The sequence below is a fragment of the Tinamus guttatus genome, unplaced genomic scaffold (assembly GCF_059628265.1).
Source record: "Tinamus guttatus ecotype Peru unplaced genomic scaffold, ASM5962826v1 Tinamus_guttatus_pri_ptg000473l, whole genome shotgun sequence".
NCBI lineage: Eukaryota > Metazoa > Chordata > Aves > Tinamiformes > Tinamidae > Tinamus > Tinamus guttatus.
The window spans coordinates 1044843-1057204 of record NW_028289007.1 but is presented as its reverse complement, the minus strand read 5'-3'; positions in this window follow the sequence as shown (position 1 = coordinate 1057204).

Here is a 12362-nt window from a genome sequence, read left to right as displayed (position 1 = left end):
ATATGTCCGCTTTCAAGAGGTGTTTGCTCAGATCAGAACTGCACAACTTGATGGTGACAGAGCAGGCCCACTAGATATGTGTCTAGTTCTGTTGGTTGCCTTCAACACCTCGTGTGCTGAATAATGGATGTGCAAATACAGAAAGACCTTCTCAGCCCTGCCCCCAAGGCCCACGTATGGTTATGCTGGAAGATCCTAAATGTGGATTGCACCTTGCTCAGGGGACCAGATTCCCTGTGAGGAACTGATAGGCAGAGGAGGACAGTCACTCTGCAGGGTCTCTTGCCTGTGACCCATGTGGGCACACAGTCAAATAGTAAGATTCACCAGTGACTGTGCTGGGACATGCAGCTGGCTCTCTTTCTTTCTCTTGCGCACAGCTACTCACTCATATATCTCCTGCAAGAGAGCCTACCTGTGATTCTGTGTAGCCATACTGCGTCCTGACACCATGTGTGCGGTATGACCTAGGGAAATGCGTGGTACTGGTGGCAGCTGTGCACAGCCCTCTCCCAGGGCTCTCCCAGCTGCCAGGCAAGCTCGTTTGCCTGGCTGACTTGACAGAAAAGTAGTCGTGACAAAGCTAAGAAGTTGTGTCAGCTCATCCTGTGGCTGCACTAGGTCTAATATAAAGGAAGGAGACAAGATGGGCATCCATAACCTGGGGGGGGGGGGAGGGGGTGCTGGGTTGGCCTTCCTGCAATGTCAAGCCACACATGGAGACCACCTGTATGAATCCACACTTAGGAGGTTGAGTCAAGGGTTTCCAGTGCAGTCATAAGTAGTGGAATGACAGTTGATTGCAAATTGCATCCATCTTGCATCAAGTTGTAAGAGGCCTTGTTACTTGCTGGAGCAAGAATAATGTTTTCAAGTGTTTTGGAGCAAACTCAGATTGCCAGGAATCTCCGGATAAAACTCCTTCCCTGCTGTCCTGTAAAATCAACAAACATCCCCACCTTCCCCATCCCCATTTTCCTTTTCTGAATGCTTAAAGATCTGGGAACTTAGCACTTCTGGTGGGATTTCAAAACCCAGCCCAAAGGCAAGTGCCAGATTCTAGCTAAACAGCTGCTGTGTACTGTCAGAGCTGTACACTACAATGATTTGTATAGCCCATTGCTGAACCAGCTAGAGTCATTTGTTTAAAAAATAAAGAGACAGATAAATTCAACTCTTCCCCTTCTCCTAGCAAGCTGATATCATGCGCCTCTCTTAAAAATGGCTTGCTCCAGAACGCATTAGAGCTAAATTACCATTTATGTTTGTCACAGGGATTGCTAATGTGTAATGAGATTTTAGAGTTAATGTTTTGTACAAAGCACTTAGCAGAGCTAGGATGAAATTGGTTCAGGATTCTGATGTGGTGTTTTAATTAAAGATATTTTCCAATCAGGGCCGAGCAAACAACTTGTCAGAAGATTTTGCGCTCATCGGCCAATATACCAGTGCAATCCTGGTCTCGCTTTCTGCTTTTGGGTTCTCTTGAGGAAATTAGAGGATAAAGCCTCTTTGAAAACCATGCAGAAAAGCCTTTCTTAGCTAGCCAGCCCTTACAGGAGAAGAAACTTGTATTTGATGTTAAAATCTTTCATCTGGACATCAGCAGTCTGATTCGTTGCAAGGTGACACTAGCTTTATGCTGCTGTGATGCTGCTGAACCTGCACTTACAGGCTGAGGCCACACAAACACACAAACTGAAAGCAAGGTCAGGTCCTGCGAGTCAGGTCCCGAGCTCTCATCTGCCATACCAGGGTCCTGAACACTGACTGCGAACTCCTCTTCTCTCCTGCTCTGCCATCAGGCACAGAAACCAGGGAACAGATGGGAAAATAGGTGACGTAGATCCAGAAAGAGGCGATGTGTTTCCAAAAACTGTACCTGGTAAAATCAGCATGATGATGACAAGTTATCTCTGGCTTAAGCAAACGGATTTCAGATGTGCGACCCAACACAAAATCGGGATGCCTGTTAAAAGGCACAATTTTCATGAACAGGTAGAAAATAAGGGTTGCTATCACCAAACCAACTGTTTTCTTAGATTTCTCTGATCCATTCATGGAACTTCAAACAAGATTTGGTCTTAAACTAGGATTTATGATTCAACAAAATCACAGAGCTATAAAAAAGAATCCAGGGCTGCTCCTAGGTGCAAACGATGTAAGTCTGTGGCAGAAAGACTGAGCTCCCCAAACGTCCTCCACTCGGGGTGCGTACCCAGGTCCTCCCACCTCTCCCAGGCAAGAAATGTCACCCTCCTGCGTCCCCAGGCAGTGCTGCTGGACACTGAGGTACCCTGCATCAGCTCCAAAGCGGCGAAATAGCATGACTAGACACCTGGCTGGTGTGTAGCTGTGACATGAAAACATCTTTAACTTGGGCAGGAAGTCTGAGGCACAGCAACCCACCCCAGCTTTGTGCAGCACAATGCTTATTTTCACATATGTTTCTGAGATTAAAGACTTTTAGGGCTGAATAGTTGTGAACCTTTCTGTTGTGTGGGCTGCAATCTGTTTGGTATGAAATAGAGACAAATCCATCTTTATATGCTCATAATTTCAGTCACATGTTTGTTTTTAAGAAGAGCAAAGAGAAAGTTTTCATTCTGTAGGCAGTCTGGATATTACAGTACCAGGAGTATGTGTGTGCATATGAGTTTTTTCTTGTATTTTTCTTTTGGAGATTGACTCACCTACGTGTCCCATGACTGTTTAGAAACAGATGAGCAGTAAGCAGGGATTTTAATAGCAAAGAATAAATTGTAACAAAATCTGTTCATTTGGTGAAATGGAAATTTACCTGAGCTTTGTAAAAGGATGCTACAGACTAGAAGAGAGGTGAAGGTGAATTGCACAGAAATAAATCTCATACGTTTATAGCTCTACTGTCTGCCGGATGCATGAATATTCTGGATATTGTAGCATTTTCTTTGCTTTTATCCATAAACTTTGTCTGATATCACAGGATCTCACGAAATTACAAGGACAGAAGAAGGCCAAGCTGCCTATTTGGGTCAGCCCCTCAGTGAAAGAGCATCTTACCCTATAAAACATAATGCACACCACAACTTCACTGTACATCTCTTGTCCAGCTGCATGGGTGCTTTACCCGTGAGAACACCGACATACCACTTAATGAATATTGCTGACCTTTTCAGAGACAGTGCGGTACAAACGTACACAGAGCAGCTTTTGCTGTCAACGCCAAACAAGCCAAAATTATGAGTCAGATCTTCCCATCTCCTGAATTATAAGACCAGCTGAAAAAAACGCTCCTGAAAAAAAAGCAAAACAAAGGTGATGTTCTTTTTCTCTGCCTTGCATTTCATTGCTTTTTTATTTTGAGTCTTCAGAGATCATTTGGGGTAGATTTTTAAGTCTTTTGTTCTCTGTAACCACAGGTGATAAAAAAAAAATAGCTGATGTTCCCATCCATTCAATAGCAGGACTTCAGAAATTGGGGAATTATTGTGAATTCTAAGACAGCATGCTCTTAGCCTTCCTTTTTCTTCAAACGCAGGACTCTGCTAGCACTAGCTAGTTTCACTTGCTAGAATTTAGACTTCTGTACCTTAGATTCTGTGTAAGGGACTGCTGAGCAGGGAGTGTTGTGAGATAGTGGAGAATTCTCTTCTTGTCCATAGAGATGGTGCTAACGCTCGTGATTTCCCTGCATGCTGCTATCAGGATCTTGAATGAGTTGATGCATTTCAGACCATGTCAGCAGAGATCCCCTGATCCTAGGCCCATGGGATAGAAAAAGATAGCAGATATGGGTTAGTAGAGAGCCAGTGAAGGGATCCCCATCCTTGGTGTGGTTAGTACCCAAGAGGAAAGAGCGTATGTGAACAACAGGAACAGGAAAAGACCTTCTGAGAGAGTATTTGTGGGATCTGTTTGGTCCAAGGAGGTTGATCCAAGGGGAACTATGATCACACCAAGCACCCACACTTCCCGCAGGCTGGAGGCCACGTTTTGCTCATGGCAGCGACACAGTCCAGCGCCTGCAGTGCCAAGCGACGGGGCCTGGGCACAGCTCTCCAAGGAGGGGGTCTGTGCTGCTAGCACCATCTTCACTGTGACTCCATGTACAAATATTTCCAAAATAGTTTCAAGCCTGCTGCAGCAGCCCCAGCACTTGAGTGAATGGAGACATACGCTTCTCCACTGGGCCTGCTCTTTGTCAGAGGAATGATTTTGTGCCAACAAAATTCTTCTTGCTGTTACACTTGTGCTTTCATGCAGCCTCTGTTCCTGAAGGGCCATTTCTCCGCCTCCTCTGCTACCTGCTCCTGGGAGACTTGTCTCTGCCAAGACACACTGCAAACCACCGCTAGTGCTAACGAAAGCCAGACAGAGGAAGCAGAAGGGAGAAAACTCTTAAAGCACCAGTCCCTGGTAAGTCACACCCTGCACTCACACGCCTGGCAGCAGCGCTGAGCCTTGTTGCAATGATTTTTGGTGGTATCAGAGGAGTAAAGATTGAGAGATGACAGGGAGAGGATGTTGTGTGCAGGGAGCCTGTTTACTTGGCAGAGGAAGGGCTGAAGGTGAGGCTGGACTTGGCACAGAGGCATGTGAACCTGGCGGGCTGAGACTTTGGGGGAGTTTTAGAGAATCTCCATTTCTGTGTGGGTCCTGAAGTGGTCAAGTAGCAATCTTGTCCTTTGCCCAGGAAAGAGCAGCGTGTGCCCCAGCTCCTAGTCTGGGACGTAAGCTACAGCAGCTCTTGCTGTCGATGAGTGATCTCTCATGAGCTGTGCATTCCTGGTGGATTTGCATTATGAAAACAAAGTAAAAGGATTGCGGCTTTAATAACACAGGACTAGTGAATCCCTCCTCCTCCCACCCAGCGTTTTGGATCTGCAGAGAGTAGAGAGGAGGGCATGGCTATTTTGCTCTTCTCCTCTGCTTTTATTTTCTCTAGGCCTGTAGAAATGCAGGAGCCATGAGTGAGTGAGTTGGAGCACTCTGAGGGGTCAGTGGCATGTGTGATCCTGCTAGGACACCAGCCAATAATGCATGACCTTAGGGGAAAAATGTGGAGGTTGTTGCCTGGAATGCTGCCTATACAGTGCAGTAATACAGTGGTCACTTACTAACTTGTGCTTAACAGCTAGAGTCACAACCTCCACACAAAGTGCTTTGCACAAGAAAAGCTTTAGGAGTGCTTGTCTGAGCCAAAATGCTCTAGAAGAGCTACTTTAAGTGAAGGTTCACTCCCACTGAATTTCCAGCAGGAACCTGCTAGGTGTTCAGCACTGCTTAAAATTTGGTTGTTCTTCAGCTGCTGGCAGCAAGTGTCCTCTTCTGCACCTCTGCACCTCACGGCGCTCTGTTCCCAAGGGCTCACATCTCCATTTTGACCTCTGTTTCAAGGTCTTGATTTGCTACTGGCTCCAGTAAGATGAGGAGGTAGTCTTCAGTTTGAGGTGAGCTGAAAGTCAGAGCTTTTGGACTCTCCAGCTGTCTGAGCTTGAATCCTCCAGAAATTTTCTGGAGCCCACAGCAATCAACTTCTCAATGCTTCGCTGCTTTACCACACTTGGCCGTACTCTTTGGCAGCCTTCGCTTTGTGCTTTGACATCACGGTTTTTGATACTAAATGTGTTGTTTCCAGGAAGCATCAGTTTGATTCTTCTCTCACTGCTATAAAAGTTCTTATTCAATAACCATATGCATTTTCTAAGTCTCCTTAGCAGGAGTCATGATGTTCCAGCCACAGATGCATGGGCAGAAGATGCCAGTGGGATTCCCTGGTTGCAGCAGCTGCTCAGACCAGTGTGTCTGTTCACAAAAACACAGGAGGAAAATTTGTTTGTTTTTTCCCCCCAGAGATCACTGCCCAAAATATCTGAGGCTCCAACAGGTCCAGGAGGGAGCAAAGCTGCCATTCCCACAGCTTTGGTACTTTCTACCTACTTAACCTCTTAAGAGGTCATGGTGTTGCACTTCAGACTCAGTGTTGTAGCTTTTGTGCCTGCTCTGGCACAAGGACTGGTTGCATGGGCTACTAACTGATCCGTTTGGCCCTAGTGCACAAACACACAGGTTTCTCCAAACCTTGGGGTCTATTCATCCTTTAACTGTGCTTTTTCTTTCTTTTTTTTTTTATTTTTTTTCGCTGTTGCTAGTTGCAGGTATCTTGAGCATTTTGTGCCATTCTTCTGTTTGATGCCGATGAAGAGATCTGTAACTGTCAATATCTAACAGACTGGTCCCTCTGCCATTTTTCTTTTGTTGTTCTACACAGACTTTTACAAGTGGCTCCCTCTCAAATTTCCAGTGAGATGAATAATGTCAGGAGAGCCCATAAATCTGTTTCCCTCTGAAGGGGAAGGAAGACTCGCTGGGCATGGGAACATCAATTGAGGGGCTGGGGAGAACATGACTGCAATGAGGCTGAAGCAATTATGGTACCGTCCCCTGGTTCTTCCTCTCCTCCCTGGAAAGCCGCTCTTCCCGGTGTGGCTTTTCCCAAGCTTGACTTGCTTTGGCTCTCGGATCTTCCCCAAAGCATTTGGCCTATAACAGTGGGATGCCTCAGTTGGAGGAGGCCCTGTCAGTCCCTTGGCACTTCATTAACTCTGAGTCTCATTACTTTATTTAGTCTTCTTCCTAAGGCTTTCCTGCCTCGTTTTCACTTTAATCTGTGCTAAAGCAAGGGTGCTGATGGCAGGAGCAGCCCTGTGGCAATGTAAGGTGCCAGCCTCGATGGTGGCACCTCCAGTGGTGACAGGCTGTAAGGATAGATATGGCCCCCAGCCCCATGGCCCTCCAGGGCTGGGTGCACCTCACTGCTTGGGAAACACTCTCTTTTCCTGAGCAATTTGGGTGTCCATCCCTACCCAGCGCCCTTGCTGGCGTCTGTGGGAGGGAGGAGGCCGAAGGACACAACTACCTCTTCTGCTTCAATTTGCTCCTGCCGTATGACTTAACCTTTCCTGTATGGATATCCCCCACTCTAAATTGCTCCCAACACAAGGCCCTGTGTTGAATATTGCACAGAAAGGTCACTGTGTGGGGAATGCCTGCATAAACACGCACCCCGACAGAGAACGTAGCCGCTCTTTTCCAGGCCCTCGTGTGCACCTGTGCTTAATTAAGTCTGCAGGCAGAGCAGAAGCGAGTATCTGCACAGCTAGAGGATGCTCTCTGAAAGCAGCTTAAACTGCTATTTTGATTTCTATCACTCCTCAGGAACCTTCTCTTTGTTTAATGAGAGTTGAGCTTTTGTTACGGAAGTCTAGTGGGTGCCTTGTGATTTTTTGATGCATGTTCATAACTTTCTTTTTTTGCCCTTTCTGTGACGTGCTCTGTGCCAACATGCAGAAGGCCATAAAGGCCATAACAAACCCCCCTGGTCCCACTCTGCTCCTCCTGCCCACGGTGCCTACGCTGGCACGGGCTGTTGTTGCAGCAGAGATGTTTTTTTTCTCTCTTGTGCAAAGCTCCTTCTTTTCAAAACCCATAAACTCACACGCGCTCGCACAGCCCCGGATTGGCCGCACAGCTCCGGGTGTTTTATTATGAGAAATGGTCTGTCGGCTGCCGCAGACTCGCAGCAACGAGAACGTGTTGTCTGCAGGAACAACAGAGAAGTGAGGGGAGGCAGGGAGAGATTAGCTGCGAGTGGGAGGGTGAAGATGTGGGGAGGGGAGGTCAGAGGAAGCGTGGGGTTGGAAACAAGATCAAAATGTAATACTCTTCCTCCACAATTTTTCTTTTTCTTTTTTTCTTTTAAAGTAAAAAAGCAGATAAAACTGGCAGGTTTTAACATGGGCAAGTGTCCAGAAACTACTTCCAACGCTAGTAACTTATCTGTATCAGCACTGCCACCCACTTCTCATCATCACAGCTCATCAGGGCATTAGGACAGTGCTGCAGCGGCTGCTTGTTTCTCAGTCATCAGATCAGGAATAGAAGCTGCTATTTTTTTTGAGGCTTAGAATAAATTGGAGAAAAATCAGTGGGTTCCTGTCTGGCCGCTGACCAAATCAAAGCCTTGCTTCAGTGTGGGAAGCTTCAGAGTGGGTTTTAAGCACAGAATATTTGTCACTGACTTTGCAGGCTTCGTTGCTCTTACCCCTGCTCTTCCTCACTTGCTCATGCTGTGCATGCCGAGGCAGCAGAGATGATAATGGACTTGCAGTTGTACTTGCTGTTCCCATAACAAACGGCAGGGTCCTCACATAAATTGTTTGAACATGTAACACTACTCTTACTTCTTAACGATAAGGGCTTAGGAACTGCCCTTTTCCAAAATGAAAGAAATGAACCAAGTGTTATCTCTTTGTTTTAAAAAATGAGTCCTGCAACTACTACAACAAAAAGCCATTATGATGATCCTTAAAGGTCTAGGAGGCTTTTCCGGGAGAGAATTTCCACTCACCAAGTCTGGCTTTCTTCCCATTTTCTTATCAGCCCGTGTGGCTCAAGTTTTCTAGGACAGCTTGTGCTCCTACACAAAACAGGGCTGGGACAGACCAAGGAGGCCCTGTCAGAGGTCAGACCTGGAGGGAGAAGCATCTCCTCTGGACATGATGCCTCATGCCAAGTGCTCTAGAGCTTGCTCTGGTCCCAAGGGCAACACTCATCAATTATATATCCGTACTCAGTGTTTACACAGGTTTCTTGTTTATCATGAAATATTTACTTTTAGGCTTTGCATCTGCTGTTAAGACCAAGAGTAGTGTCTATTGTTTATGTTAAGGAAATAAAATTTTAACACACCCTTTTGGTGCTATGGCACAGATCTGTGAGGTGGCTGGTGTTGGGGTCACTGCAAGCCATGGCGAGCTGACTCTCACCTGGACCAGTGAACACAGTGAGGGTACATTTAAACTTGAAAATTTTCAAGTTAAATGAAACCCACCACTCCTTTATTCAGTGTTTAATAGATTTGTGTTTCTGGGTTAGTGGGGAGAAATTTAAAACATCAGCTTGAGCAGCATATACAGACACGCCAACATACAGAGGAGTCGGCAATGATGAGTCTGAGGTAAAATGTGATCATATAAAGTTGCTTTTCATCCATCGCAGGGCAGAACTCAAATCCTTAGAGCTAGTTTCATGATCTCAGGAACAGAAGGCCAGGAAGCTTAACCCATTTGATTTCTACTTAGCTCTCTGGTCTCAAACATGCACATGTAGGTTAATGCATGCACCCATTAACTCTCCCACTGTCAACTGCTGTTAGTGTATCTGCTTAACTCCCTGCTGGGCAGAAGATGAATGGGCTCCTCCAGATGCCATCTTGATGCAGTTTTTTTTAGTTCAGCCCCCAGGGGACACATGAACTCCAGATCGTGGATGGCTCTCCCCAAGCTGTGTGCGGCTGTGCAATGCACTCTATAGGCATGCTCTCTCCCTTTAGATTGCCAGTTTATCAATACCCTATGCACTTCATATGTATATTAAGTAGAAATAATGTATTTTTCAAAGAAAACAACCACGATTGCTCCCATGTTGTAGGTGGGGAAAATGAGCTGCTGAGGACTTCAGAGGCCTGAGTCCTGCAGCAAGCTGGTTGCAGAGATGTGAGTTGCCTCCCTGCCAGCCAGCCTCATGTTCAGTCTGCCAGACCCCTGCTGAAGTCTGGAGGGAGCCTGGGAGGGTATCAGGAGCGGGGTGGGGAGGCAAGTGGAGAAGGAAGAGGGAGATTCATGGAGGAGAAGAATGTTGCGGGCAAAGGCAAAGTCTAAATCCATCTCCAGAGGCCTTATGACCTCTAAGTGAATGGCTGTTAGTAAATGCAATGTCCTTTAGTGCATTCTTTGTCAGGTTCTTGGTGTGGTTGTACTTCAGTGATGTGTATGCCAGTGATAGCACAAGACCGTAGAGAGGAATTCAGCTTCAGTGTTCTTTGTGCAATAGAAAGCAGGAGGATTTACTTAGCCATTTGGGTGGATATGAGTGGGAACATTAGGTAGTGGCCAATCGGGAATTAATATTAATCTATTATTTACTCTCTTCTTTGGATGTATCACAAAATCTGTCTGGGCAAGGAGAAGTAGAGGGAGGGAGGGAGGGAGGGAGGGAGAGAGGGAGGGAGAAAGAGATATGGCTATAGCCAGTGTGGATAGGAGGCATGGCTGAGTGATGAAGAGTGAAAGATGCTGAACATGCTCAGGCCACACACGAAGGGCTGCCCTTGCTGACTCTCTTAAACCATGGAGAAAGACAGACCTTGGAAAATGCTCAGCTGGAAGGGAGCATGATCTTCCTCTCTCTGGATATGCCTGTGCTGGTACTGTTAAACTATAGGGTTAGTAACCTCCTCCGGAAGAAATCTCTTGTTGTAAGACAAAGAAGTGGATACCTGCGTTGCATGGGGCACCATGTTCCTACTGCTGAACCAGCTGGTCATGCAGGAGGCAGGGATAGGTGTACAGAGTCTCATAGGTGCCTGAAATGAACTGCTGGAGCACTTCTGCCACCCGATTTCAAGAACACAACACTTCTCTGAGGTACACAGCACAGGTGGGAACAGGTTCTCCTCGACTGAAAGTCCTCCTAAAACGTAAGCGGGTTCTACTGTACTGTGGTGTTTCTGCTTTGTGTGATTAATTTGTGAGCTCTTACCCTAGGTTAGATTACTTATCCTAAGTGAAAAAGAGCTTACTACCCTAAGTGAAAATGAATGGGTCACTAGCTGAAGCAAGCTCAGGGTTTCTTGGTACCAGCTAAGGGTCTTTCGGTGGCGGACGGTGGGGAGGGAAAGAGATGCTACATCCTGGACGCAGGCCTGACTCATGCTCTCTTTACTGCAGTGGGCAGAAAGGAGGGATGTGCTGGCTGTGAGCGGTGCTGTGGATGTCCTCAGGGCCTCAGAAGCAGGGTCCCCTCCAGCTGGTCTTTCTGACTCTCAGTGCCCAGGTTGGGACACCTGGTGGGGAGCCGGTGGCCATTCAGGGGAGAGGCAGCCATCCTCCCACTCCTGCGCTACCCCAGCACTGCAAGCGCAGATCTGTCTCCTCTCGGGAAGATGAAGGCTGGCCAAATAGGCCTGGGCCGAACTACAACATCCACACCTCGGGGCTGTGATCCCAGGAGAGTTGCTCTGTGCTGTCCTATTTAGGCACTTTCCATCACGGTCACTGCTGTGGATTGCGTGTGTCTTCCAGCAGAGTGTTAAGCAACATGACGAACTGCTGGCACGTGCTCTTGTTCTTTCATTTTCTCCCCAGAAGGAGAAGCCTGGACATCAGAGTACCTGAGCCTCTCGTCACACAGAAACACACATGCAGGTGAGTGTACACCTACCCTTAATGACACACACTTAACAGAGACAATTTTCAAACTGTCCCGGTTGTGCCAAGCCCTCCAAGGAACCTCCATCCCATCTCATTTCTGTGAGGATTTTTCTGTTCCTCATGTGTTCTGCAGCCTGAGAGTGCAGACATGGGGTCCAAGAGGACACCCGGCATGGGCCTGTTTTTATTTTATCTGCACAGTGAGTTTTGCTGAATTCTGAGGGCAGGAATGCTCTGTGCTCGTCCACGTCCACCAGTGCAGCTGCACCTTTCTGTCCCAGCCCCAGCTGCCACCACAGCTTAGTTTTGCCTCTAAACACATTCCTGTGCTGGGTGCAGTGGCTCTGCTTGCGCTGATGGAGATTTGCTGTAGCTACCTCTGTCTGCATGGCATCTGCTTCCCTCTGCCTTTTTAATCCTCTGCATTTTCCGTAACTGAAAATAAATCAGTAACAAATCTGGGATGCACTTCTCCAGCCAAGGGGACACATCCTTACTGCAGCTGTGGCATTTTACTCTTGCTGTGAATTCTGCAATTCTGCTGCAGATCCTTTGGTTTGGGTCTTTTTCTGGGGAGTGTGGGGTGGCAGGGGTACATAGAAGATTTATGAGAGGTTATGAGAAGATTTATGAGAAGATTTAGGAGGTTAAAAGAAAAAGAAAAGAAAAAAAAAAAAGGAAACCTGCCAGAAAGAGCTTTAAAAGTCTGACATATTATCATTCAGAGGAGGATTTGTCCGTAGAATTATGCTGGAATTTTTCCAATAAATAAATTTTGCAGACTTTTAAGGGAGAGCTTTTAGATTAATGGAAATATTACTAAAATTAAAATGCATCCTATTAGGCCATCAATTCCATTGTCATTGCAACATCATATGCTTAATGTTAATGACATGCACAAATAAAAGGAAGCACAAGGAAGCTATTTATTTTATTGTGCCAAAAGCTGAGTCCGATCTGTTCTGGAGAGTCAGATACAAGCCAGAGTGGGCACAAGGCAGGATGTTGAAATGCATTTGGTGAAGGTATATGGCCAGACCTTGAAATTAAAAAAAAAACATATTTGCGCTTGTATTTCCAATGAATTGATTTGGTGTTTTTTTTTGG